We start from the raw sequence: 24434 nt of genomic DNA, 5'->3' as shown, positions 1-24434 counted from the left end.
CCTGTTACCATTGGTAAACTAAAAAAAAATTGGACCTGAATTTTTGTGAAAAAAAAGTTAAATGTTCATTTTTTTTTTTTTTAAACATTCAAAAAATTCCTGTGAACTCTTGAAGGGTTAATAAACTTCTTGAATGTGATTGTGAGGGGTGCAGTTTTTAGAATGGTGTCACTTTTGGGTATTTTCTGTCATATAGACCCCTCAAAGTGACTTCAAATGTGATGTAGTCTCTAAAAAAAAATGGTGGTGTAAAAATGAGAAATCGCTGGTCAACTTTGAACCCTTATAACTTCCTAACAAAAAAAATTTTGGTTCCAAAACTGTGATTTAAGGGCATAAAAATTCAAAGTTGTAAAATTGCGAAATTTGTAAAATTTGTGCCAAATTTCAGTTTTTTTCACAAATAAACACAAGTTATATAAATGAAATTTTACCACTAACATGAAGTACAATATGTCACGAGAAAACATTGTCAGAATCACTGGGATGCATGGAAGCATTCCAGAGTTATTACCTCATAAAGGGACAGTGGTCAGAATTGTAAAAATTGGCCCGGTCATTAACGTGCAAACCACCCTTGGGGGTTAAAGGGAGATATATGTTCAGGCTGGCTTTGGATGAACTGTTAGAAAAATTTCAGGCAAAAAAAGTATCTACCAGAGCCGAAGAATACTAGAAGGGAGGCCAAAAGGAAACCCTTTCGGCCCCCCTCCGGAACAGCCTTCCCAAAAAAGAAGACCGGAAGATGGAGCTACCCCAAAGGAGGCTGGGGCAGAAATCTCTCCCGTGATCAGTGTCAGAGTAAACCATGACGCTCAAAAGAGAAGTAAGAGGTCGAATTTCTCACTTCCTTCCGGAATAGCAAAAAATATCTACCAACCCATGGGTATTAACCTTCATCCAGGAGGGGGTGAAGATAGAATTTACCTCCTAAGAGAGTAAGAATCACACAACTTTCTACACAGATGCTCCAGGCCTCCCTGATATCAGGTTTCAAGAAACTACTAGCTTCGAGGGCAATTTCTCCAGTTCCAGAGGGAGAAAAAAACTGGGGTCACTACTCCAAGCTGTTTTTGATAGACCCTTGGACCCATCAGGTCTTTTTTTTTTTTTTTTTATCAGTGAGAGTCATCAACACGCTTCAGAAAAGTAGGAAGCCGGTGAGCAACGCAAAATGCCAGAAGATCTGGAAAAAAATTTGTCATGGTATGCACCTGAACTGCTGGATCCTCGACAGGCCAATATCAGCTGAATCCTAGATTTTCTACAGAATGGATTAGAAAAGTGACTTAGAAATAGTACCCTTAAAGTACAGATTGCGGCATTGAGCTCATACTTTGACCAGGCCCTTGCGGAACACCAGTGGATAAAGCGGTGCTTGACAGCGGCTACACGACTCTGTCCGAGAGCAATCACTCAGGTTCTGGCCTGAGACCTTAGCATCGTCTTGAGAGGTTTAACGCTCCCACCTTATGAGCCTCTGCCTACAATAATTATGGACAGGCTGTCTTGGAAGACGGCATTCCTGGTGGCAGTTACTACAGCCAGACGAGTAGGGGAGTTACAGGCCCTTTTAATAGAAGAGCCCTATCTGAAGATATTGGAGGACTAGTGTTCCGTTTGGATCCCTCGTTTCTGCCAAAGGTAGTTTCAGATTTCCACAGAAATCAGGACAAAATGATACCTTCCTTTTTGCCAGAATCTAAAAAACAAGAAAGAATACCAATCTCTTGCCGTAAGGTGGGCGGTCTTACATTATCTCCACATAACCAAGGAGTGGAGAAAAGATAAGAACAAATTTGTCCACCCCTATGGCCGTAATAGAGGAAAGAAGGTATCGAAGGCTACAGTGGCAAACTGGATCAAGAGAGCAATTATTGAAGCTTATCAAATTCAGAATCTCGCGCCTCCAAAAAATGTTCACAGCTCATTCCACCAGAGCAATGGCGGTTTCCTGGGAAGAAAGGGCCAAAACCTCCATCGAGCAGATATACAGAGCCACTACCTGGTCTTCTGTCCATACCTTTATCAAGCATTATAGACTTGACCTAACTTTCGTCAGAGATCTATCATTTGGGAGAAAAGTTCTCCAAGCAGTTGACCCTCTCTAAAGCGTTAGGACCCCGTTATACGCTTCAATGTCCCAGCAATCCCACCAATGATCCAACGTGGATGGGATCGCTGGGACATAGTTAGCTGATCGCTGGTGAGTAGTGTTGAGCATTCCGATACCGCAAGTATCGGGTATCGGCCGATACTTGCTGTATCGGAATTCCGATACCGACTTCCGATATTTTTTCAATATCGGAAGTCGGCATCGGAAGTTCAAAGTTGATTGACAGTCTGACGTCATCATGATGCGCGGTGTGTGCGCATCATGATGCGCCGTCATTTCGGGCCTGCCGGGGGTCTCTGCCGGCCTGCCGGGGGGCTGTGCCGGCCTGCCGGGGGGCTGTGTGGACTGCCCGGGGTCTGTACCGGCCTGCCGGGGGGCTGTGCCGGCCTGCCGGGGGGCTGTGTGGACTGCCCGGGGTCTGTACCGGCCTGCCGGGGGGCTGTGCCGGCCTGCCGGTGGTCTGTGCACCCTGTGGGGGTCTGTGCCGGCCTGCCGGTGGTCTGTGCCGGCCTGCCGGTGGGCTGTGCCGGCCTGCCGGGGGGCTGTGCTGATGTCCGGGGGTCTGTGCAAGCATCGTCCGATGGGACTACAAGTCCCATCTGGCGATGCCTGCTACCATGACAGTGATTGACACATTAGCCAATGATGGGACAGTAGTAGTCCCATCATCCGGCTAATGTGTTAAATGTTAAAAAAAAAAAAAAAAAATACTACATACATACCACATACATACCACATACATACCACATACATAACACATGCTACATACATACTACATACATACTACATACATACTACATATATACTACATGCATGCTACATACATACTACATGCTACATACATACTACATACATGCTACATACATGCTACATACATACTACATACATGCTACATACATACTACATGCCACATACATACTACATACATACTACATGCATGCTACATACATACTACATGCTACATACATACTACATATATACTACATGCATGCTACATACATACTACATACATACTACATGCTACATACATACTACATACATACTACATGCATGCTACATACATACTGCATGCTACATGCATGCTACATACATACTACATACATACCACATATATACTACATACAATACATTCATGCAATACATACATAGACATACAGTACATATAACATAGAGTAACATACTTACCAATACTTGTCACATTGTTCCCCGAAGCCATTGTCTTTTACGGAATAAATATTAACATAACAAACCACAAAAATACTCACCCACGATCCGAAGCAGTCCACGAGTGTGTCCCACGACGATCTTGGGTAGAGAACTGCAGCATCAGCTGTTGCTGCCGTTCTCTACGGGCTGCAGGAATCCAATGACGGAAGGTAGGTATCCTTCCGCACTGTATTCCTCCGCCACTTAAAAAAAAAAAAAGTCCCTAGTCTCACTTTATGCCATTGCTGCGTGGGAATTTCCCACACAGCAATGGCATAAAGTGAGACTAGGGACTTTTTTTTTTTTAAGTGGCGGAGGAATACAGTGCGGAAGGATACCTACCTTCCGTCATTGGATTCCTGCAGCCCGTAGAGAACGGCAGCAACAGCTGATGCTGCAGTTCTCTACCCAAGATCGTCGTGGGACACACTCGTGGACTGCTTCGGATCGTGGGTGAGTATTTTTGTGGTTTGTTATGTTAAAATTTATTCCGTAAAAGACAATGGCTTCGGGGAACAATGTGACAAGTATTGGTAAGTATGTTACTCTATGTTATATGTACTGTATGTCTATGTATGTATTGTATGAATGTATTGTATGTAGTATATATGTGGTATGTATGTAGCATGTAGTATGTATGTAGCATGCATGTAGCATGCATGTAGTATGTATGTAGCATGTAGTATATATGTGGTATGTATGTAGCATGTAGTATGTATGTAGCATGCAGTATGTATGTAGCATGCAGTATGTATGTAGTATATATGTAGTATGTATGTAGCATGCATGTAGTATATATGTAGTATGTATGTATGTGGTATGTATGTAGCATGCATGTAGTATGTATGTAGTATATATGTGGTATGTATGTAGCATGTAGTATGTATGTAGCATGCAGTATGTATGTTGCATGTAGCATATATGTAGTATGTATGTAGCATATATGCAGTATGTATGTAGCATGCAGTATGTATGTAGCATGCAGTATGTATGTAGCATGCAGTATGTATGTAGCATGCAGTATGTATGTAGCATATAGTATATATGTTGCATGCATGTAGTATGTATGTTGCATGTAGTATATATGTAGTATGTATGTAGCATGTAGTATGTATGTGGTATGTATGTAGCATGTAGTATATATGTGGTATGTATGTAGCATGTAGTATGTATGTAGCATGTAGTATGTATGTAGCATGCAGTATGTATGTAGCATGCATGTAGTATATATGTAGTATGTATGTAGCATATATGTAGTATGTATGTAGCATGCATGTAGTATGTATGTAGCATGCATGTAGTATGTATGTAGCATGTAGTATGTATGTTGCATGTAGTATGTATGTTGCATGTAGTATATATGTAGTATGAATGTAGCATGTAGTATGAATGTAGCATGTATGTAGTATGCATGTTGTATGTATGTAGCATGTAATTATTTTTTTTTTTTTTTTTACATTCAACACATTAGCCGGATGATGGGACTACTACTGTCCCATCATTGGCTAATGTGTCAATCACTGTCATGGTAGCAGGCATCGCCCGATGGGACTTGTAGTCCCATCGGACGATGCCTGCACAGACCCCCGAAGCCGGCACAGCCCCCCGGCAGGCCGGCACAGCCCCCCGGCAGGCCGGCACAGCCCCCCGGCAGGCCGGCACAGCCCCCCGGCAGGCCGGCACAGACCACCGGAGCCTGCACAGCCCCCCGGCAGGCCGGCACAGCCCCCCGGCAGGCCGGCACAGCCCCCCGGAGCCTGCACAGACCCCCTGGCAGGCCGGCACAGCCCCCCGAAAGGCCCGTACAGACCCCAGAGAGGCTGTACAAGGGAAAAACAGGATTTTTCTTATTCCGATACCGGAAGTCCCATAGACTTGAATGGGACTTCCGGTATCGGAATCGGCGATACCGATACTTTTTTTTAAGATCGGCCGATCCATTCCGATCCGATACTTTGAAGTATCGGACGGTATCGCTCAACTCTACTGGTGAGCTGTCACATAGACAGCCCCTCCAACGATCAGGACCAGCGAGCAAGCTGGTTTCCTGGGTAAACTACGGGTAACTAAGAGCTGCGCGGCTCTTAGATTCCCGCTGTCTACCCTAGATACCAGCTCCCAGCGTCGCTGATCGTCGGTCTCTCGCTGTCACACGCAGCGATGTGTGCTGCCCAGCAGGAGACCAACGATAGAATTATGGCCCAGACCATTAGGCAATGATTAACAATCAGCCAACTGATGGTTGATCGTTGCTACATGTCACACGCAACTATGTTGTTTCAGCATCGCTGCAACGTCACCAAACTGGTGACGTTGCAACAATATCGTTCACAATATCTTTGTGTGTAACGGGGCCTTTAGGGTGTGTTCACACGTTGCGGTTTTTGCTGCGGCTTTTTCCGCAGACAAACCGCAGCTCTTGGCAGAAACCGCTGGGGGAAATATTCCTGCGGATTGCTAGTTTTTGGTCAGCGGATTATCTGCAGGTTCTTGTGTGTTTTGGCAGAGAGAGAGAGAGCAAAAAAAAAGGGGTTTTCCATAGGTTTACATGGTACTGTAAGCCGCATGGAAACTGGTTTCGCAGCAAAAACCACAACGTGTGCACACCCCCTAAGTCTTTGGTATTCCTTGGTATTCCTCCTGTGTGCTGTCATGGGGGGTTATTGGAGAAAATAGAATTAGACTTACTAATAATAACTTTCTAATAACCTACCACGACAGCACGGGTATTTCCCACCCCTCTACATAATTTGGAACCACTAGTAATAAATATGATCAAGCATGCATTCTATTGTGGTCCTTTATAATAACACTGGGGAATGGAGGTAGGAGGGGCTATTTGACCTTTCGTATTTCCTGTCCCTATTAGGATAAGATGACATCCTCCTGTTTGCTGTCGTGGTAGGTTATTAGAAACCAAATTACCAGTAGGTCTAATTCTATTTTTCACCTGGATTGGATGCTGTTCCTCTTCTTTTTTTACTTTGAGCCAATGTCCAATTGGGTTTATGGATTGGGAGCGTGCATCCTGATATTTTTCTGATGTGCTGTCGGCTGTCTTTTACTTGTGGACCAATATAACGACCCGTCACCATCTCCCCTATATACCGCCCTCACTCCAATATACTGCCCTCCTGTCATCATTTCCCCTATATCATAGAATGTTAGAGTTGGAAGGGACCTCCACGGTCATCGTGTCCGACCCCCCCCTGTTCATTGCAGGATTCACTAAACCATCTCATGCTGTACTCACCCCAATATGCTTACCTCCTGTCAAGATCTCCCATATATACAGACCTCCTGTCACCCCTTCTCTATATACCGCCCTCACCCCAATACACCAACCTCATGTCATCAACTGCTCTATATACCACCATCTCCTCAATATGCCGCCCTCACCCTAATATACCGATCTCCTGTCAACTTCTCCCATATATAGAGACCTCCTGTCACCATCTCCCCTATATTCCACCATCTCCTCAATATACCGACTTCCTGTCACCATCTCCTCTATATACTGACCTGTCACATCTCCCCTAAATTCCACCATCTCCTCAATATACCGACCTCATGTCAACATCTATATAAACAGACCTCCTATCACGATCTCGCCTATACACCACCTTCTGCTCATTATACTGACCTCCTGTCACCATCTCTACCATATACTGCCATCACCCCAATATTCCACCATCTTCCCTATATACCACCATATCCTTAATATACCACCCTCACCCCAATATACCGCTACCTTGTCACCATCTCCCCTATATACCATCACATCAATATACTGACCTCCTATCACAATCTCCTCCATATACCACACTCACCCCATTTTACCAACCACCTGTCACCATCTCCTTTATATACTACCATCTCAATATACCACACTCCTGTCACCATCTCCTCTATATACCACCATCACCCCAATATACAGACCTCCTGTCATCATCTCTTTATACTGCCTTCACCCCAGTATACCGGCCTCCTGTCACCATCTCCCCTATATACTACCATCTCAATTTATTGCCCTCCTTGTCATCATATCCTCTACTGCTCTCACCCCATTATACTGCTACCTTGTCACCATCTCCTCTATATACCACCCTCACCCCAATATACAAAGCTCCTTTCACCATATCCTCTACGTAGTACACTACTGTAGCCCCCCCCCATCACCCCTCTCATTCTGGTCACCTGCTCATCGACGTATCGTCTTAGTATTTTTGTGTTTTAGATTCAGACAATTGGGTCCCAATTTGTGATCTCCTCTAGGACCTTGGGTGTTGATGGATGTAGTGCAGCCCCTTCAACTGTTTTGAACAGTTTCATTGGCGCTTGCAGCTCCTATTGCTCTTCTGTTATGTGGGGGCCGTGGCTGTAGATCTTGATACTGGTCAGGCTGTTTGGAGACTCCGCGATATGTAACCTTCACTTTGAGCACCAGTATGAGTCTCCGTCTCTGGGTCGCCGCATTGTGGGAGTAGGTGACCTGTGCTTTTCGGGCTCCTTGTATCCATTCATCTATATCCACATGTATATGACCACCTACGTCCAATTCTATCTAACTCTATCCAGCTGATTACATCAATAATTACTGTATCTAGCTGTATCCAAGTATACCACCCATGGCCACTTGTATCCAAATGTACCATGCTATACCAACAGAACTGTAAGGCTGTGTTCACACGTTCAGGATTTTTCGTGATTTTTTTCACGTTTTTCCGCGGCAAAAGCGCTTAAAAATGCATATATTAAGCATCCTATTATTAGAATGAAATCCGCAATTTTTGTGCCCATGATGCGTTTTTTTCCGCAAAATAACGCACTGCGGAAAAAAACGCAGCATGTTCATTAATTTTGCAGAAAATGTGCTGATTTCATTGTATCAGGAAGCTCCGGAAAAAATGCGAATAAAAAAATTGCGGATTTCCTGGGAAGGAGTCAGGTTTTTCTCAGGAAATTTCTACATACGTGGGCACATAGCCTAAAAGAAAAGTTTAAATCTCTTTTATTTACCTGCAACCTCTTGAGTTGTGAGTCATAGCCTCACTCAGTAGGCGGTGCTTCTTCCTGTATATAGACGTATGGTGCCATTTGTGGGGTATGCTGTGAGGCACACAGAGCTGCTGTTGTCGCGCTCCTCCTTTCTGGCTTTCAGTGAGGATGTGCTGACGGCGGCTGACTCACCCTCTTGCCTCTTTGTCATGGCATTGTTTGCATAGCTGTGTACATTGGTTTGAACATGCCTTTTCCTTCCAGCTGCCTCATTCCACGTTCTGGCCCTGCTGAGTCCACAGCAGCACTCATCGCCCCAAGACACGAATTTCACATGGAGAAAGCATTGCTGCTAGCCAGAAAAAGGTTAAAGTCACAGCTTAACCCTTCACCAGCCAGCCTCTTTCTGCTCCTCTTCTATAGTCACCAGTCGTCATATTTTTAAAGGGTGAGTTCCCCACATAGTTCGCATATGATGAATGTCTCAAGGTTATATCTGCACTGGAGCGTTATAAGGGGAGCTGATATCAGTCACATCTGACGTAATGTCTTGAGGTTATATCAGTGCTGGAGTATTATACAAGGGGCTGCTATATTGTAAATAATGCTACAAGTGGACATCAGTGCTATGATTGACAGTATGCTGGAATCTGTTTGTTGATCACTCAGACTAAAGATCTTTTACCCGGGATGCTGATCAGCTGGTGGGAATGATCACACCCGATCATGGCCCAGTGTTTAGCTTCCGGGTATGAAAAGATAAAAGGCTCATAACAGTGATTTCATTGCTTATGAGACCTAAACTCCTGTTGGGGGCTGTGGGTTTGAGTGGTCTTCCTGTTTGCATTGAGTACAGGATTGTGGGATCAGTTTTACGGGGAGGGTGGAGGCAATTGATCTGTGATGTACTTAAACAATAGTCATGTGTTCTCGCTCATCCGTGGGGGGGTTTCAATCACAGAGGACGACACCCACCAGTGATTGGTAAACTGATTCCACATGTGTTTTATATGATTGTAATGGTGACTATGGAAAAGGGTCACCTGGGAAACGCAGTGTACGTAGTAAATAAAATTTGATGAGTTCATCATTGTTATATAGTAACGTTTGTATCTTCCAGTATAGTCTTGACCAGTCCCAGAGGTGTACACATTCTGTATATAATATAGAATAATAGAATGGTAGAGTTGGAAGGGACCTCAATGGTCATTGTGTCCAATCCCCTGCTGTTTGCAGGATTCACTAAACTATCTCAAACAGATGTCGGTCCAGCCTCTGTTTGAAGACTTCTATTGAAGGAGAACACGCCACCTCTCGTGGCAGCCTGTTCCACTCATTGATCACCCTCACTGTCAAAAAGTTTTTTCTAATATCTAATCTGTATCTTCTCCCTCTCAGTTTCATTCCATTGTTTCTTGTGTTTCCATATGCAAATGAGAATAAGGATGATCCCTCAAGACTGTGACATCCCTTCAGATACTTAGACAGCTGTTAAGTCTCCTCTTAGCATTCTTTTTTGCAAGCTAAACATTCCCAGATCCTTTAACCGTTCCTCATATGATATGCTTTACAGTCCGCTCACCATCCTGGTAGCTCTTCTCTGAACTTGCTCCAGTTTTTCAATGTCTTTTTTAATATGTTGTGCCCAGCACTGGACACAGTATTCCAGGTGACGCCTGACCAAGGGGGAGTAGAGGGGGATAATTGCTTCACGTGATCTACACTCTAGGCTTCTCTTAATACATCCTAGAACTGTTTGTTTTTTTTTGTTTTTTTGTTGCTGCTGCACCACACTGACTCATGTGCAGTCTGTGATCTATTAGTATACCCAAGTCTTTTTCACACGTGCTGTTGCTTAGTTCTATTAGTATACCCAAGTCTTTTTCACACGTGCTGTTGCTTAGTTCTATTCCTCCCATTCTATAGATGTAATTTTCGTTTTTCTTGCCCAGATGTAGAATCTTGCATTTCTCCCTCTTAAATACCGTTCTATTAGTCGCTGTCCATTTTTAAGATTATCTAGATCTTTCTGAATCCTTTCTCCGTCTTCTCTAGTGTTAGCTATCCCTCATATCTTTGCATTTTGTGCAGATTTGATTACTTTACCTTCAGTTCCCTTTTCTAGATCATTTATAAAAATACTGAACAACACTGGGGCCGGGGCCGAGCTTTGTGGTACCCCACTTGAAACACTTTTCAAATTGGGTGGACAACCATTTATCAACACTCTTTGAGTACGATCACTGAGTCAGTTATGAATCCACCTAACTGGAGTTTGTCAATCCCATACTTGGACATTTTTTCATAAGGATAGTGTGTGATACTTTATTAAATGCTTTGCTGAAGTCGAGGTATACTATATCTACCGCATTTTGCTGATCCACCCAGTTAGTGATTTCATCATAGAAGGAATATATCTATATATAATATACCTCAATGCTGTCGGTGATTTGGTATCTTATGATGGGATGTATATGTCTACATGCACCCTGCAGAGCTGGCCATTTTACTTTTTTTTTTTTTTTTTCTCAGTCTACGGTATATTGAGGCAATTATAATATCACTAAGGTTCTTCGGTGTTTTGCAGCAGTTCTGATCCTCGCTTTACACCATTCATTCTCTTTCAGAAATCACTACTGAGATTCTTTGTGGAGCGGATGGATCGTTTTACATTTTCACACAGATGAATTTCCTCTGGGGATGGTTCAGTTGATTTAGGTGATTTTCTGCTTCCATAGTTGCAGCTCTCTGAACAGGAGGATATGAAGATGGGGAATGGTGAGCAGGACAAAGAGCAGATACATGGTAACACTGACAGATTAGTCACTGCTTCAACCAGAGTTCTTGCCATATTTCACATCTGGACCCTGAGTTTTGCTGTCAGCAATGTGAAGCAAATGGAAATAATATTGTACTGTCCTGCCCCCTTTACTGGGAGGATAGGGAGAAGTTCAGTCACTGGGATCATAGGCAGGAAAGAGCAACAGCTTGTTATATGCAGGAGGGGGAGCAGCATCCTCTTGTGGTGTGCAGCAGGGGGACAGTGCCTAGCCTTGATGGACAGGAGTGGACAGCGTTGGGTCGTGACATGTAGCAATCATTACAGACGTGTCTTCACATTTGCCCGGTTGTATTGCATTTTGCAGCATTGAATTCAGTATTGCCAGCACCACGTCCTCTGTCCAGCTGAATTCACAAGTCAGTCTGTGTTTATTGTGATGTGTTTCTGGCTCCTGTGTGACAGCATTGTTTGGCAGATTTACTAAATGGGTGACAGCCAGGAGAATGGTGATTGTTATCACGCATGTTAGCCAGACCCAGGTATAACCGACCCAGGTATAACCATGAGACAGGAGCAGACGAGTCCCGTTGCACATCTCATTCTCATTGCTGTGATTAATATTTAGATTTGCTTGGACCACCGCCAGCAGCTATTGCTGATTACTGTGTCCTGGCATTGGGCACAGGTATAAGGGTGCAGATTTGGGTTGCACAATATCCTCTGTCCTGGCAGTAACAATGATGGATATCACATCCTGATGTACACTCACTGGCCACTTTATTAGGTACACCATGCTAGTAACGGGTTGGACCCCCTTTTGCCTTCAGAACTGCCTCAATTCTTCGTGGCAGAGATTCAACAAGGTGCTGGAAGCATTCCTCAGAGATTTTGGACCATATTGACATGATGGCATCACACAGTTGGCGCAGATTTGTCGGCTGCACATCCCTGATGCGAATCTCCCGTTCCACCACATCCCAAAGATGCTCTATTGGATTGAGATCTGGTGACTGAGGAGGCCATTTGAGTACAGTGAACTCATTGTCATGTTCAAGAAACCAATCTGAGATGATTCGAGCTTTATGACATGGCGCATTATCCTGCTGAAAGTAGCCATCAGATGCCTGTTCTTAGCTGAGAGGAGTGGTACCCAGTGTGGTCTTCTGCTGCTGTAGCCCATCTGCCTCAAAGTTCGACGCACTGTGCGTTCAGAGATGCTCTTCTGCCTACCTTGGTTGTAACGAGTGGCAATTTGAGTCACTGTTGCCTTTCTATCAGCTCGAACCAGTCTGCCCATTCTCTGACCTCTGGCATGAACAAGGCATTTCCGGCCACAGAACTGCCGCTCACTGGATTTTTTTTCTTTTTCGGACCATTCTCTGTAAACCCTAGAGATGGTTGTGCGTGAAAATCCCAGTAGATCAGCAGTTTCTGAAATACTCAGACCAGCCCTTCTGGCACCAACAATCATGCCACGTTCAAAGGCACTCAAATCACCTTTCTTCCCCATACTGATGCTCGGTTTGAACTGCAGGAGATTGTCTTGACCATGTCTACATGCCTAAATGCACTGAGTTGCCGCCATGTGATTGGCTGATTAGAAATTAAGTCTTAACACACAGTTGGACAGGTGTACCTAATAAAGTGGCCAGTGAGTGTATATTGCAGCAGCACCACTTCTCATTGATCTCAGGATTGGAAAGGTGAGGAGAGCAAGAACTTTATAATATTTTCACAATCTGATCTCAAATTATCCTCTTTCAGATGTAAATTCTCTACAACCAGGCTGGGAGTTGACTGTGTGAATGCTTTATGGTGTTGGCTGGAAGGGGAAGAAGACTGGTACCTAGAGGAAGAAATAAGATTTTAGCAGTGTACTAGCTTGGCCCATGCAAAATTTTCGTACATTGGTCGTCGGGGGCGCAGGCAATTTCAGAAAAAGCAAGCTGGTCAAATGTAAATGTATTTCATGAGATGATGAACAGACAGGTATTTATATATGTAGATTGGTAATACAATACATTGTTTTGATAAGTAGAGGCCAAAAAATGTCTTCCGGTTGAGGTGCCACCTGCAGGTCATTGTGTCTTTCTGCAGGTTTATGAAAATGAATGTTTAAACTGTATTTAGTGATCAAATCGTGGATATGTGGTTTGTTTGGCTGTTTCCTTGCTGAAGGGAGCAAGTTTACCTTTGAAATGGTGTATCATTTGTGTGTGTGTGTGTGTGTGTGTGTGTGTGTGTGTGTGTGTGTGTGTGTGTGTGCAGTATGAATGGAGATACAAAGGAATCACCGAAAAACAGTGTTTAGAAATAATAGACTAGATTATTCTCCTTTTGAAAACGCATTCAAGTTTTTGATTTTGCTTCCAACGATCTAATACTGATAACCTATCCTAAGAAAAGGTCATCACTATCTGATGCGGAGAAAGCCCCTTCGTCTCTCTGCTTGTTAAGGTTCTTTTATACTTGCTGTGTTTTTGCGGGCCGTTTTTGTGGGCCCAATAGATTTTTATGGAGCCGCAATAATTCATCAATATTTTTCACGGCTCACGGACACGACAGCAATAGATTTCAGTGATGCCACAAAAACAACGGTAGCTTATTTTTTCCGAGAAGGTTTTTGCTGCCCGTTTTTGCGGGAGACTGCAAAAACGGGCTGCAAAAATCACGGGGAAGTGTAAAAGAAGCCTAAGGGAACCTGTCCGTGTTTGGGTGTGGTGCTCTATATATTCAGCACACATTGCTGGTGTTCAGAGCCGGGGCATATTTTATGTTCCTCCATCATTCCTAGTTTAAGACAGAAAATGCTGCTGCCCCTAATGTATTTGTCCTTTTTGGCCTGTCTCCGATGTAGCTCTCTCAGGCAGGGTGTCTGCTTCTGATTTCACACTGTATCGCTGTTGCTTGTGCCATTGTGAATAATTGAAAGCCTTTTACACTAGGGAGACGGATTCAGAGGTTCCTGTACTGTTCATGATATTGTTCTCACAGATATAGTACACGGAAATCATGTCCTATTCATTGTCCTTAGACACAATCCAGCCACGGTAAAAATATCTGTAGTGTGAAAAAAAATCAAGGCTGGCCTGAGGTTGGAGATGTGTGTGCACTACAAGATTATTCACCATATGCCCTGTACAAGAAGAACAGCACTCTACTTCAGTCTTGCAATCCTAGTATTATTTTATTTGTTGTATCTAGCTCGACAAACCCATGCTGTGAGGGTCGTTTGGCCCCCAGACTCCTGATGGCCCAACGCATTGAGGTTGTTTGCCCTCTCCCTTGTCTTCTGATGCTGCAACACCCCCCCCATCAACTGTCCCTCCCATCTCTCAATGTCCTGACGCTGCAAGGTCGTTTGGCCCCTCTGTCTCCCAACTCTCGTCCAGAAAACTGAATTCTGCATCCCAGAGAGTGCCGGCTCTCCAACAGCCGCAATGTTAATGCCACCATTTATCTGTGACCATAAGCTGAGCGTTAATGCAATATTCAAAGATGTGCTGCAGACGGCTGGCCTGTGTGACAGCCATAAGGGTCAAGCATGAGGTGGCTCTTCACAGATGGAGCTCTCCAGCTTGGGACCACTGTATGTCCTCAAGTGTAATACAATGACAGGTAAATCGTCTACAGGATCGTAGAGTTGTGGCCAAAAGTATTGACACCCCTGCAATTCTGTCAGATAATACTCAGTTTCTTCCTGAAAATGATTGCAAACACAAATTCTTTGGTATTATTATCTTCATTTAATTTGTCTTAAATGAAAAAACACAAAAAGAATTGTCCTAAAGCCAAATTGGATATAATTCCACACCAAACATAAAAAAGAGGGTGGACTAAAGTATTGGCACTGTTCGAAAAATCATGTGATGCTTCTCTAATTTGTGTAATTAACAGCACCTGTAACTTACCTGTGGCACCTAACAGGTGTTGGCAATAACTAAATCACACTTGCAGCCAGTTGACATGGATTAAAGTTGACTCAACCTCTGTCCTGTGTCCTTGTGTGTACCACACTGAGCATGGAGAAAAGAAAGAAGACCAAAGAACTGTCTGAGGACTTGAGAAACCAAATTGTGAGGAAGCATGAGCAATCTCAAGGCTACAAGTCCATCTCCAAAGACCTGAATGTTCCTGTGTCTACCGTGCGCAGTGTCATCAAGAAGTTTAAAGCCCATGGCACTGTGGCTAACCTCCCTACATGTGGACGGAAAAGAAAAATTGACAAGAGATTTCAACGCAACATTGTGCGGATGTTGGATAAAGAACCTCGACTAACATCCAAACACGTTCAAGCTGCCCTGCAGTCCGAGGGTACAACAGTGTCAACCCGTACTATCCGTCGGCGTCTGAATGAAAAGGGACTGTATGGTAGGAGACCCAGGAAGACCCCACTTCTTGCCCCGAGACATAAAAAAGCCAGGCTGGAGTTTGCCAAAATTTACCTGAAAAAGCCTAAAACGTTTTGTAAGAATGTTCTCAGGTCAGATGAGACAAAAGTAGAGCTTTTTGGGAAAAGGCATCAACATAGAGTTTACAGGAGAAAAAAAGAGGCATTCAAAGAAAAGAACACGGTTCCTACAGTCAAACATGGCGGAGGTTCCCTGATGTTTTGGAGTTGCTTTGCTGCCTCTGGCACTGGACTGCTTGACCGTGTGCATGGCTTTATGAAGTCTGAGGACTACCAATAAATTTTGCAGCATAATGTAGGGCCCAGTGTGAGAAAGCTGGGTCTCCCTCAGAGGTCATGGGTCTTCCAGCAGGACAATGACCCAAAACACTCTTCAAAAAGCACTAGAAAATGGTTTGAGAGAAAGCACTGGAGACTTCTAAAGTGGCCAGCAATGAGTCCAGACCTGAATCCCATAGAACACCTGTGGAGAGATCTAAAAATGGCAGTTTGGAGAAGGCACCCTTCTAATATCAGGGACCTGGAGCAGTTTGCCAAAGAAGAATGGTGTAAAATTCCAGCAGAGCATTGTAAGAAACTCATTGATGGTTACCGTAAGCGGTTGGTCGCAGTTATTTTGGCTAAAGGTTGTGCAACCAAGTATTAGGCTGAGGGTGCCAATACTTTTGTCTGGTCCATTTTTGGAGTTTTGTGTGAAATGATCAATGTTTTGCTTTTTGCTTCATTCTCTTTTGTGTTTTTTTCATTTAAGACAAATTAAATGAAGATGATAATAATAATTCCAAAGAATTTGTGTTTGCAATCATTTTCAGGAAGAAACTGAGTATTATCTGACAGAATTGTAGGGGTGTCAATACTTTTGGCCACAATTGTACTTAGGCACAAAAGGTTTATCATCCGATCACATGATAACTGATGGGTTTGGAGAGTCGGTTTGCCCTGGATGGCAGTCATCTGTATGTGTCACTGACTGTATGATAGGCGGAGGTGGATCCCGATGTTACTGGTGCAGATCTGTTATCCGCGTCCTCCATGTAACCGTGTAAAGCGCCAGGTCTCCTCTGTGGCCCATGCTGTGTGATCTGCTGGCTAACACCTGTCTCACTCTTGGTTCACTCTCTATACGCAAATGTTGTAATACCTACATAATAAGTCACATCACTAATAGTTATGCCTCAGTTTTACATTTTTATTAGCCACTGTCCAGTGTTTAGATGAAAAAAATCCAGTGCCGGAGTTTCCAGAAGCTGCAATGCTCCTGGCTCTGCCAGAGGCTGGGATAAGACGCACATGTAGCCTTACAAGGAGGAGTGGAGCCACTGTTTACAGGAAATCCTCATCTGCACTCTGAGGCTATTACCATTTACCAAATCCATCATCCACACCTGAGGGGAGTTGTGGTTCTGTGCCACCAGACTTCTGTTCCAGAGATCACAAGCTCCTCACATGAGCCAAGATGGCATCTTTAATAATAAATAATAATAATCTTTCATTGTTGTTTTGTGGTTGTCCCGTGATATAGTCAGTATTCCACAAGAACTGTCGTAGGTGTTTGAGACGCTCTATACTGGGGGTCAGTTTCCAGATGTGACCCCCTGAGTGCGCTTGACCACCTTGTTTACAGTAATTATTTCCATTCGTTCTTTTTCGGGAGCCGAGAGGAAGTGATGCGGACAGATGCCGGCAGCAGTCACTCTATGCTGAGCTCCATCCCTGCTACTGGGAATGTAGGTCACTGTCATACAGAGCACGACACTGCGAACAGCTAACCCACCGACTATTCAAGACTTATCTCCCACCACCAGCTACTCGGTGTACATGAGGGGCGGCATGACTTTACCCCCTGTAATCCCTTCAGCCTTATGACATCGCTCTGGTTTCCAGGAAAAATTTCCTCTGACAGATGTTTAGTCAGTGGAGCCGCAGCCACTTCCTGCGCTGTAAAAATAATCCTGTAAATATTTAATGTGGAGAAAGGGGTAAAAGTTTTAGCTTCTGGAGTTACGGTCTGCAGCCTGCAACATGAAGGAGCTCCATTTTGCTGGCCTGGATCTCCTGCTCTGCACCATGTACATAACCCTGAGGAGCCTTATAAGGAGGTGCCCCTTGTGCCTAGGTCTCCTCTGTGTACCAGAAATATAACCCCGGGGTAGTGGCGCTTTATAATGAGGTGCACACTTGGCCTGCCTCTCTCCTCTGTGCCTGTGCTATAATCCAGAGGTGTAACATCTGTGTCTTAGTTCCTGGAAGTCTTTCTTCTTCCTTTGTTTTAATGAATCTCCAGATTTCTGTATTTGTCTTTGCCCTCCCAACATTGGGGTTTATGTATGTGGGAGGTGAACCGCAAGGCCAAACCCCTGGTTCTGGCTTTCTGCTCGTACACTCCGCTCGCTGACTGCTGCTTTGCCTCCCTCTATCCAGTAGCCCATATTCATCTAATTTTCCTGGCGGTTACAGACTGCGGCACATAAACCTTCCTCCTGAATACTCAGTCTTTCTTGCAGTCTGTTACTGCAGGTCGGTTTCTGGTTCTTCAGTGCGGCCCCCAGAGGCAGCGGACCTGTAATCACACTCCAGCCGTCTGCAATATGCTGGCTCTGCTCCTGAATGAACACTTTATGAGATATTTAATGTATGAACATATGCCTTCAATGCTTCATCTTACTGAAGGTTAAGGAACTGGCCTCTCCTGAGTGACAGTTTCTCTCTCCAGGCATTATCCCTCATATATTAGTGGGGTATTTCTGATAATGTATGACAGAGTGTATGGTATTTGCGTTGTCTTGGCAGAGGCGACCCCCGACCAAATACGCTGCCTGCCAGCTTTTCTCCACAGCCCTTGTGTGCTGAACCCAGAGGTCAAGGGCAGTTGTTTTGCTCTCTGACTGATGAGAGTCCGTGGACGGAGGAGTATTTTTTACATGTGATGTGCTGCAGATTGAGCTCTCCTCAGATGAGATAATTCTGGATTTATTTTTGCTTCTGTAAATTTATAAATCCAGAAACGCAACTTCTGAATATCTGAAGGTTTTGTGAAGTGTCAGATAAAGTATTAAAGCCCCGTGATTCAAAGTCCTGTGGAGACATCCGTTTACTGTGATTCCTGAGCTGCAACCCCTTGCTGTCACTGGGATGATGAGAAAAGTGACAGCATAGCTGCGTATTTTAGACTGTCAGATTCTCTCAGCAACTCCCATCATAGTGTGAGAGCTCGTTATTTAGCGGAGGATGGCAGTGCGGGGTGTGTAGCCCTTTGTCAAGTTGATGTAGTCCCATACAATACACTTGTCCACTTGGGGCGCCCTACTTGTATAATGTAGTAGAGGTGTCCTGTGAGGTACAAGGTGCATTCTACCTCCAGTCCCATCCTCCTGTGTCTCTGGGAGTGCTTGTATATAATCTGTCTGTGTATAATCATGTGCGATCACCACCTTAACCTTAGATTATTAATCTTTAAATATGTCTGTGCACTCCCGGAGGTGACGGGTCTGACAGCGAATGATTACAAGCTGGAATTATTCAGAGCTAATGACTGGGGATTAAGAGAGAAATTTACATTCTGCACGCCCCCTGGGAACAGTGTCTGGAGGTGACTGTCGCCCTGATTTGCAGTCACAGAAAAAGATGAAATATTTTGCAGTGTTGAATGCTGAATTGTGGCTGTGTGTAGTATTCTGTGTTCTGGCATCACTCCTGGTGTGTGGACCCCCCCAAGGTCATCTGTACCATCTTTCTCTTCATGTCCACGGCTGCGGTGTGTGTGTGGACCGCAGGGTTAGCTGTTCCCTCTGTCTCACTAGGTGTTTGGCCAAGTGTGTGGACCCCCAGGATTTATCTGTACCTTGTGTTTCTCCGGGTCCCCAACCTGGTGTGTGGACCCCCAGGGTTATCTGTACTCTCTGGTACATGGCTGTGCATTTGGACCCCCAGGGTTACCTGTACTCTCCCAGTCCCCCAGGTTTATTTGTTTCCTGCATCTCTTCAGGTCCCTGGATGGCTGTGTGCCCCTGGATGATTTGATCCCATCTGTCCTGGTCCCGGCTGGTGTGTGGAACCATGGGGGAGGGAAATAAGGAGTCCTTCTTTCTAAGGTGAACTTTTGGGATTTGAACTATACAATAGTGTGAGTTGTATACAGAAGTCTGTGCCCCCCCAGTGTTTTATATTGATAGTGATGATGTGTTTCTTTCGCGGTCCAGGATGCCACGTGCCGGTCTTTCTCTTACAGGGGAGGGATTGATGATTAGAGGATCAGTTCTAGATCTGGGCTCTTGCATTACAGGCAGGGATCCTGATGTAAGTCCATATGATCTGTGCAGTGAGGATTGGGGTGATGCTCCATTTTTTATCAGCGCCCTGGTGCACAGACCTACGTGTATGAGTCTCTTATCTCTCTGTGTCCCCGCCATCGCTGGCTCCACACAATAATGTGATATCATCTTGGTAAACAGTCAGTCAGACTCCTCTAGCTCCAAATCTGCCTCACCATGTCCTCTGGGACCATCTATCACCAAGCAACACCCGAGCCACGGTCCGTAAACACACCTGTCTAGAGGGGAAGACGTCATCCAACATTAGTGCCGCAGAACAGTCAGTCAGAGAGAGCGGCTCTGAGGGTGAGTGCTAATGTATCATCATTAGAGGGCCTGTCCATCTGCTCTACCTGTGCAGCACTTTGTTGTATTCTGGTATCACATGTTACAGGCCGGGGAGAAGCTGACTGTAGAACGGGTGGTTAGTTAACAGTCATTTAAGGCTGGGAAGGGCTGATTTGTAGAACAGGTGATTGCAGTCTCTTGTTCCCTGTTTTTAGGCATTTTATCATTGCAACTTGCAGTCCTATGTAGCCCAACAGAAGATATTCCCAGCGACTGAACTCTGCTACATCTGTGTTAGCGATTGCTGTATGTAGAGATGTGGCGTATGAAGGGGTTAGACGGTCACCTTCGCTGTGATTTTCATACAGTGTGTTGGAGCCGCAGAGTAATTTGGATTTTGCATGGTGTCATCTCTGCTCCGTCTCCGGCCTTATAAACCCCTCAGATAAATGATCCTTGTGGCCTTGCGAAGAGTCTCTGCACCAAGCTGTTGGCCACTCATGCAGCTCTTTCCTGATTTGCTGCACAATGTTTCAGGATGAGCTACAAGCTCCTCATTACACGGTAACCTCGCAGAGCTGACAGCCGTGACTATATCATCAGCACAGCTCCAGAGTCAGGGGCCGCACAGACGCTGAATAGTGGGGATAAACACGTGTATATTGACTTCAAATGATGTGCGGCATACAGAAGCCCAGCAGCTGGGAATCTCGGGTGCCAGACCTGGAAACAGTCAATCCTGGGAATCCATGCAAAGAGAAGAGGTCGCACTCATCGAGATGAAAGTTTCACTGATTTATTGACATATCATGAACATGTCAAGTCGGGGGAGTGACATAAGGAGTGCAAGAAAGGCTGACAACGGCTGTTTCGCGCTACTCGAGCGCTTCAACGGGACCCATTGAAGCGCTCGAGTAGCGCGAAACGGCCGTTGTCAGCCTTTCTTGCACTCCTTATGTCACTCCCCCGACTTGACATGTTCATGATATGTCGATAAATCAGTGAAACTTTCATCCCGATGAGTGCGACCTCTTCTCTTTGCATGGATAAACACGTGTATGTCTGGTTCATAGCTCGAACCCCACACTATGGCACAGAGGAGGCTGGGTGGGCACTGAGCTGTGTGTCCAAGTCAAAGCTCCTAGCCCACAATGTAAAGAGAGGAGGCAGGCCGGGCACTGAGCAGTGGTGATTACTCGTCTGTTCCCGGGTCGCAGCTCCTTTTCCACACTGGGCAGAGTGGAAGCTGGACAGACACTACCGTAGTGATGACATGTTTCTGCCCAGGTTATAGTTCCTGCCCCACACTAAAGTATAGAAGAGGCCAGATGGATGCTGAGCAGTGTGGATTACACTTGTCGGTCAAGGTCGTTCAACTTACCCGGCAAAAGAGGCATGGACTCTGGCAGGACACTGAGCACTGACTCCGAACTACATGTCTGACTCTTGACCATAATAACAGTTTAGGCAGGGGTGGAAGCCATCTTGTCTAGTCACAGGTCATGGTGAGTGTTTTACATAATGAGATCTTGTTAACACAAATTCTACTCTATTGGTTTGTGGAGTCCTAGTTTCCTTGCTATCATTCCTACACACTGCTCCATTATCATTATGACCACCTTATTCTTCCCACAGTAGAGAGACTTGGTGAAGATCTTCAGCAATATCTACAACCTGTCTATGTGGACGGTGGTAATTGTTAAAGTACAGCCAGACAGCATGAACCATCCCTGCCTCTGTGGTGACTGTATATTCCTCTCCATTCCTCTGTGTCTACTTCAGCCTCTGTGCCAGGACCCTATTGACTGTTATTGAAAAGCATCGCAATTGCGCCATTTTCCCCGTCGACAGATTGTTGCTGTATGTCACACGCCATTTCCTGCTGTTGGAGTTTTGTTTTGTTGGACAAAGTTTCAGAGCATTCCTTTTTGAGGACTTTTTTCTTAGCCATTTTCATGCTTTCTGTACTGAGCAGAATGTGCAGAGTCAGCAGATTTTAGTGTCGCAGACTCTTACCGCTGTAGACACTGAGCCTTCCCCAGGCTGATATAATAGGGTAAATTGCGTGGAGATAGCCTCGCTGCTGTCAGTCAGCTTTACATTAATTCCTCCCTCCGCTTACTGCTAATATGCTAGATTATAGATGAGTTTGTATCCAGCGGCGGACCCTTCATCCTGGGGTGTTCTGGTCACTGCAGGCCTCATGAGACATTCTCCATGTGTTTATTTTATTTTACATTGATGATTGGGATAACTTGTCTCCCGTGTCCACTCTGATCAGCCTGTGCTGCTCTCCTTTGTCCAGGTATGGATCCATTACCTGATCCATGGCGGATGTCCTGACATCTGGATGTGCTTGTTATAATGTTAGAAGGATCACAGGTCGTGGTATTGAATGCCACCGATGTCCACTCCATGCAGAGCTCAGACCCTTCCCCCTCAGGAATTGTGGTACCAAAGCTTGTACTAAGTGCTGTCTGCAACGTCCCCTCCACCGCCGTCTATTTTGGATGCTGCAGGAATGTCGTCAGCTGAAGGCTTTTTTGAAGCGACAGCTGATTGTCAGTGGATATTTCTTATATTTGGATCTCTGATGACCCCACATCTGTTGGACTGGACTGGGGATTAATGTTTGGACCTCTGCCCATGATGCATATTCTGGGGTCTTTCGTCACCTGCTGTCAGCGGCTGAACCCTATATAAACTGGAGACAGTGGTAGCCATGAGGAAGCTGAGCCTTACACTGCAAGTACATTAATAAACTACCATCCTATGGGGTCTCTGGATGGATCACATGTGCTTCCAGCATTATTTTCTGATCACAAAGTAAGGATCTGGATCAGTTGTTGCTGCCCTGCACGCATCAAGTGAGTGTGCAATTCCAGTATTCAGAACATGGTATGTCCATGGTACTTTGATGTACCGTAGGCACTGCCGGATGTTCTCATCAGATGTTTTTCCTAGACAACGTGTGAGAACCCGCTTGCTCCTTATAAGCAATGTATGTATTGGACTTCATTCCAAGATGATGACTCATAAGGTCACCATCATGTTGCATATTTTATGGCTGGTACTGGCATTGTGTGATATTCCTGTGTAGTGCGGTACTGGGGTGTGGGGGGGCTACTTGTCACAGTGGTCTAATAGCTGACATGGGTGACTGTCATGTGACTGATCAGGCACTTTCATTTTTTGGCACCTGAAAATGAAAGAATAACTGGAAATTACTGTAATGTCAGTGCATGGACTCTGAAAGTATCATACATTGATACATTTCTATGCTGTCCATTTGAGTAAAACTGGAGTATAAAGTATGTGGTGGATAAAGAGCAGCAGCTTGAGCCTCTAAAAAGACTGGGACCCGAAGGTGAAATGTGGGCACAAAAGGAATCGACCATTGAGTAAATGACTGGCCCTCGAGTGCAGAAACCTTCCAGAGAGTGATCCACATCTGCCATCTAATGATCACATGGATGAACATGGAGAAGATCCTTGATGTGTATTGTTGTATGATCCAGGATTTAGTCTCCAGCCCTTACATATTTAAGTCTGTGCTCGTACTCCTTGCTGCAGCCATCCCTGCTGTGTAATTAGCGGCTCGGACTTGCGGGCAGTCATTACTGATTGTTGCTTCGAGTGACCTCTGCGATGTGGCGGCGCCTCTGTCGTTTATTGTAACAGGAGGGAGGTGGTGTGTGGTCTGACTGTGCTACAGATAGTTTCATGCTCAGGCGGTGGTGCCGCAATCTCCTCTAGGGGGTCCATGTCTTTTGTGCTGTCGATATCGTGGCAGACAGGTGGCTGTAACATTACGGATTGTGTCTCCTCTTAGTTTCAGTATTTCTCAGTAAAATTGTTGATGTGTAAATAATATCTGGCCATGCGATTAACCCTTTCATGAGGCTTCAGTTGTCATGCTGCACTCATACACAGCTTGGGGGCGCATCCTGAGCCCAGTATTTTCGGTCTTCAACTCTTAGTACATTATAGTCACTGTGGGGAGTGGAGCGTTCTTATACGATATAGGTCGGATTTCTGTCATCTGCAGAGTTCCTCCTTGTATTTATGATTACTAATCATTCATCCAATCAGATTATACTGTCATCTGCTTACACTGTGTGGTGGTCTGGCTCCCCAGCACGACCCGTGCACTCATGGTACTGGGGGTAGAACATGTTTTCCTTTTCTTCCTACCATATCAGCAGGAGACTCATCATAATCATCCAGTCATGACGGCCCTACCACAGATAAGAGGCGCTAAATATAATGTTTCACCTTCTCAGGGGAGGAGACATCATGGGATACTTAAAGGGGTTGGACAAA

General features: G+C 45.0%; 1 protein-coding gene across 8 annotated transcripts in view; it reads left to right on the top strand.

The window, feature by feature from the left end:
* The window catches only part of DAB2IP (DAB2 interacting protein), a 300678-nt gene that overhangs the window by 182641 nt on the left and 93603 nt on the right, over nt 1–24434 (top strand). For 4 of the 8 annotated variants that reach the window (XM_073558794.1, XM_073558770.1, XM_073558803.1 and 1 more), the window contains 2 exons: nt 8585–8768; nt 10948–11038. The exons of 2 other annotated variants lie outside the window; for them this stretch is intronic. The gene's annotated coding sequence lies outside the window, so the exon portion shown is untranslated. Of the gene's footprint in view, nt 1–8584; nt 8769–10947; nt 11099–24434 lie in introns of all 8 variants that reach the window. 2 more of the 8 variants (XM_073558765.1, XM_073558757.1) reach the window with 2 other exon arrangements.

The sequence above is a fragment of the Dendrobates tinctorius genome, unplaced genomic scaffold (genome assembly GCF_039654945.1).
Source record: "Dendrobates tinctorius isolate UK_male_01 unplaced genomic scaffold, ASM3965494v1 ptg000013l, whole genome shotgun sequence".
Classification (NCBI taxonomy): domain Eukaryota; kingdom Metazoa; phylum Chordata; class Amphibia; order Anura; family Dendrobatidae; genus Dendrobates; species Dendrobates tinctorius.
Note: the sequence above shows the minus strand (reverse complement) of the source record. Positions and strands in the feature narration are given on the sequence as shown.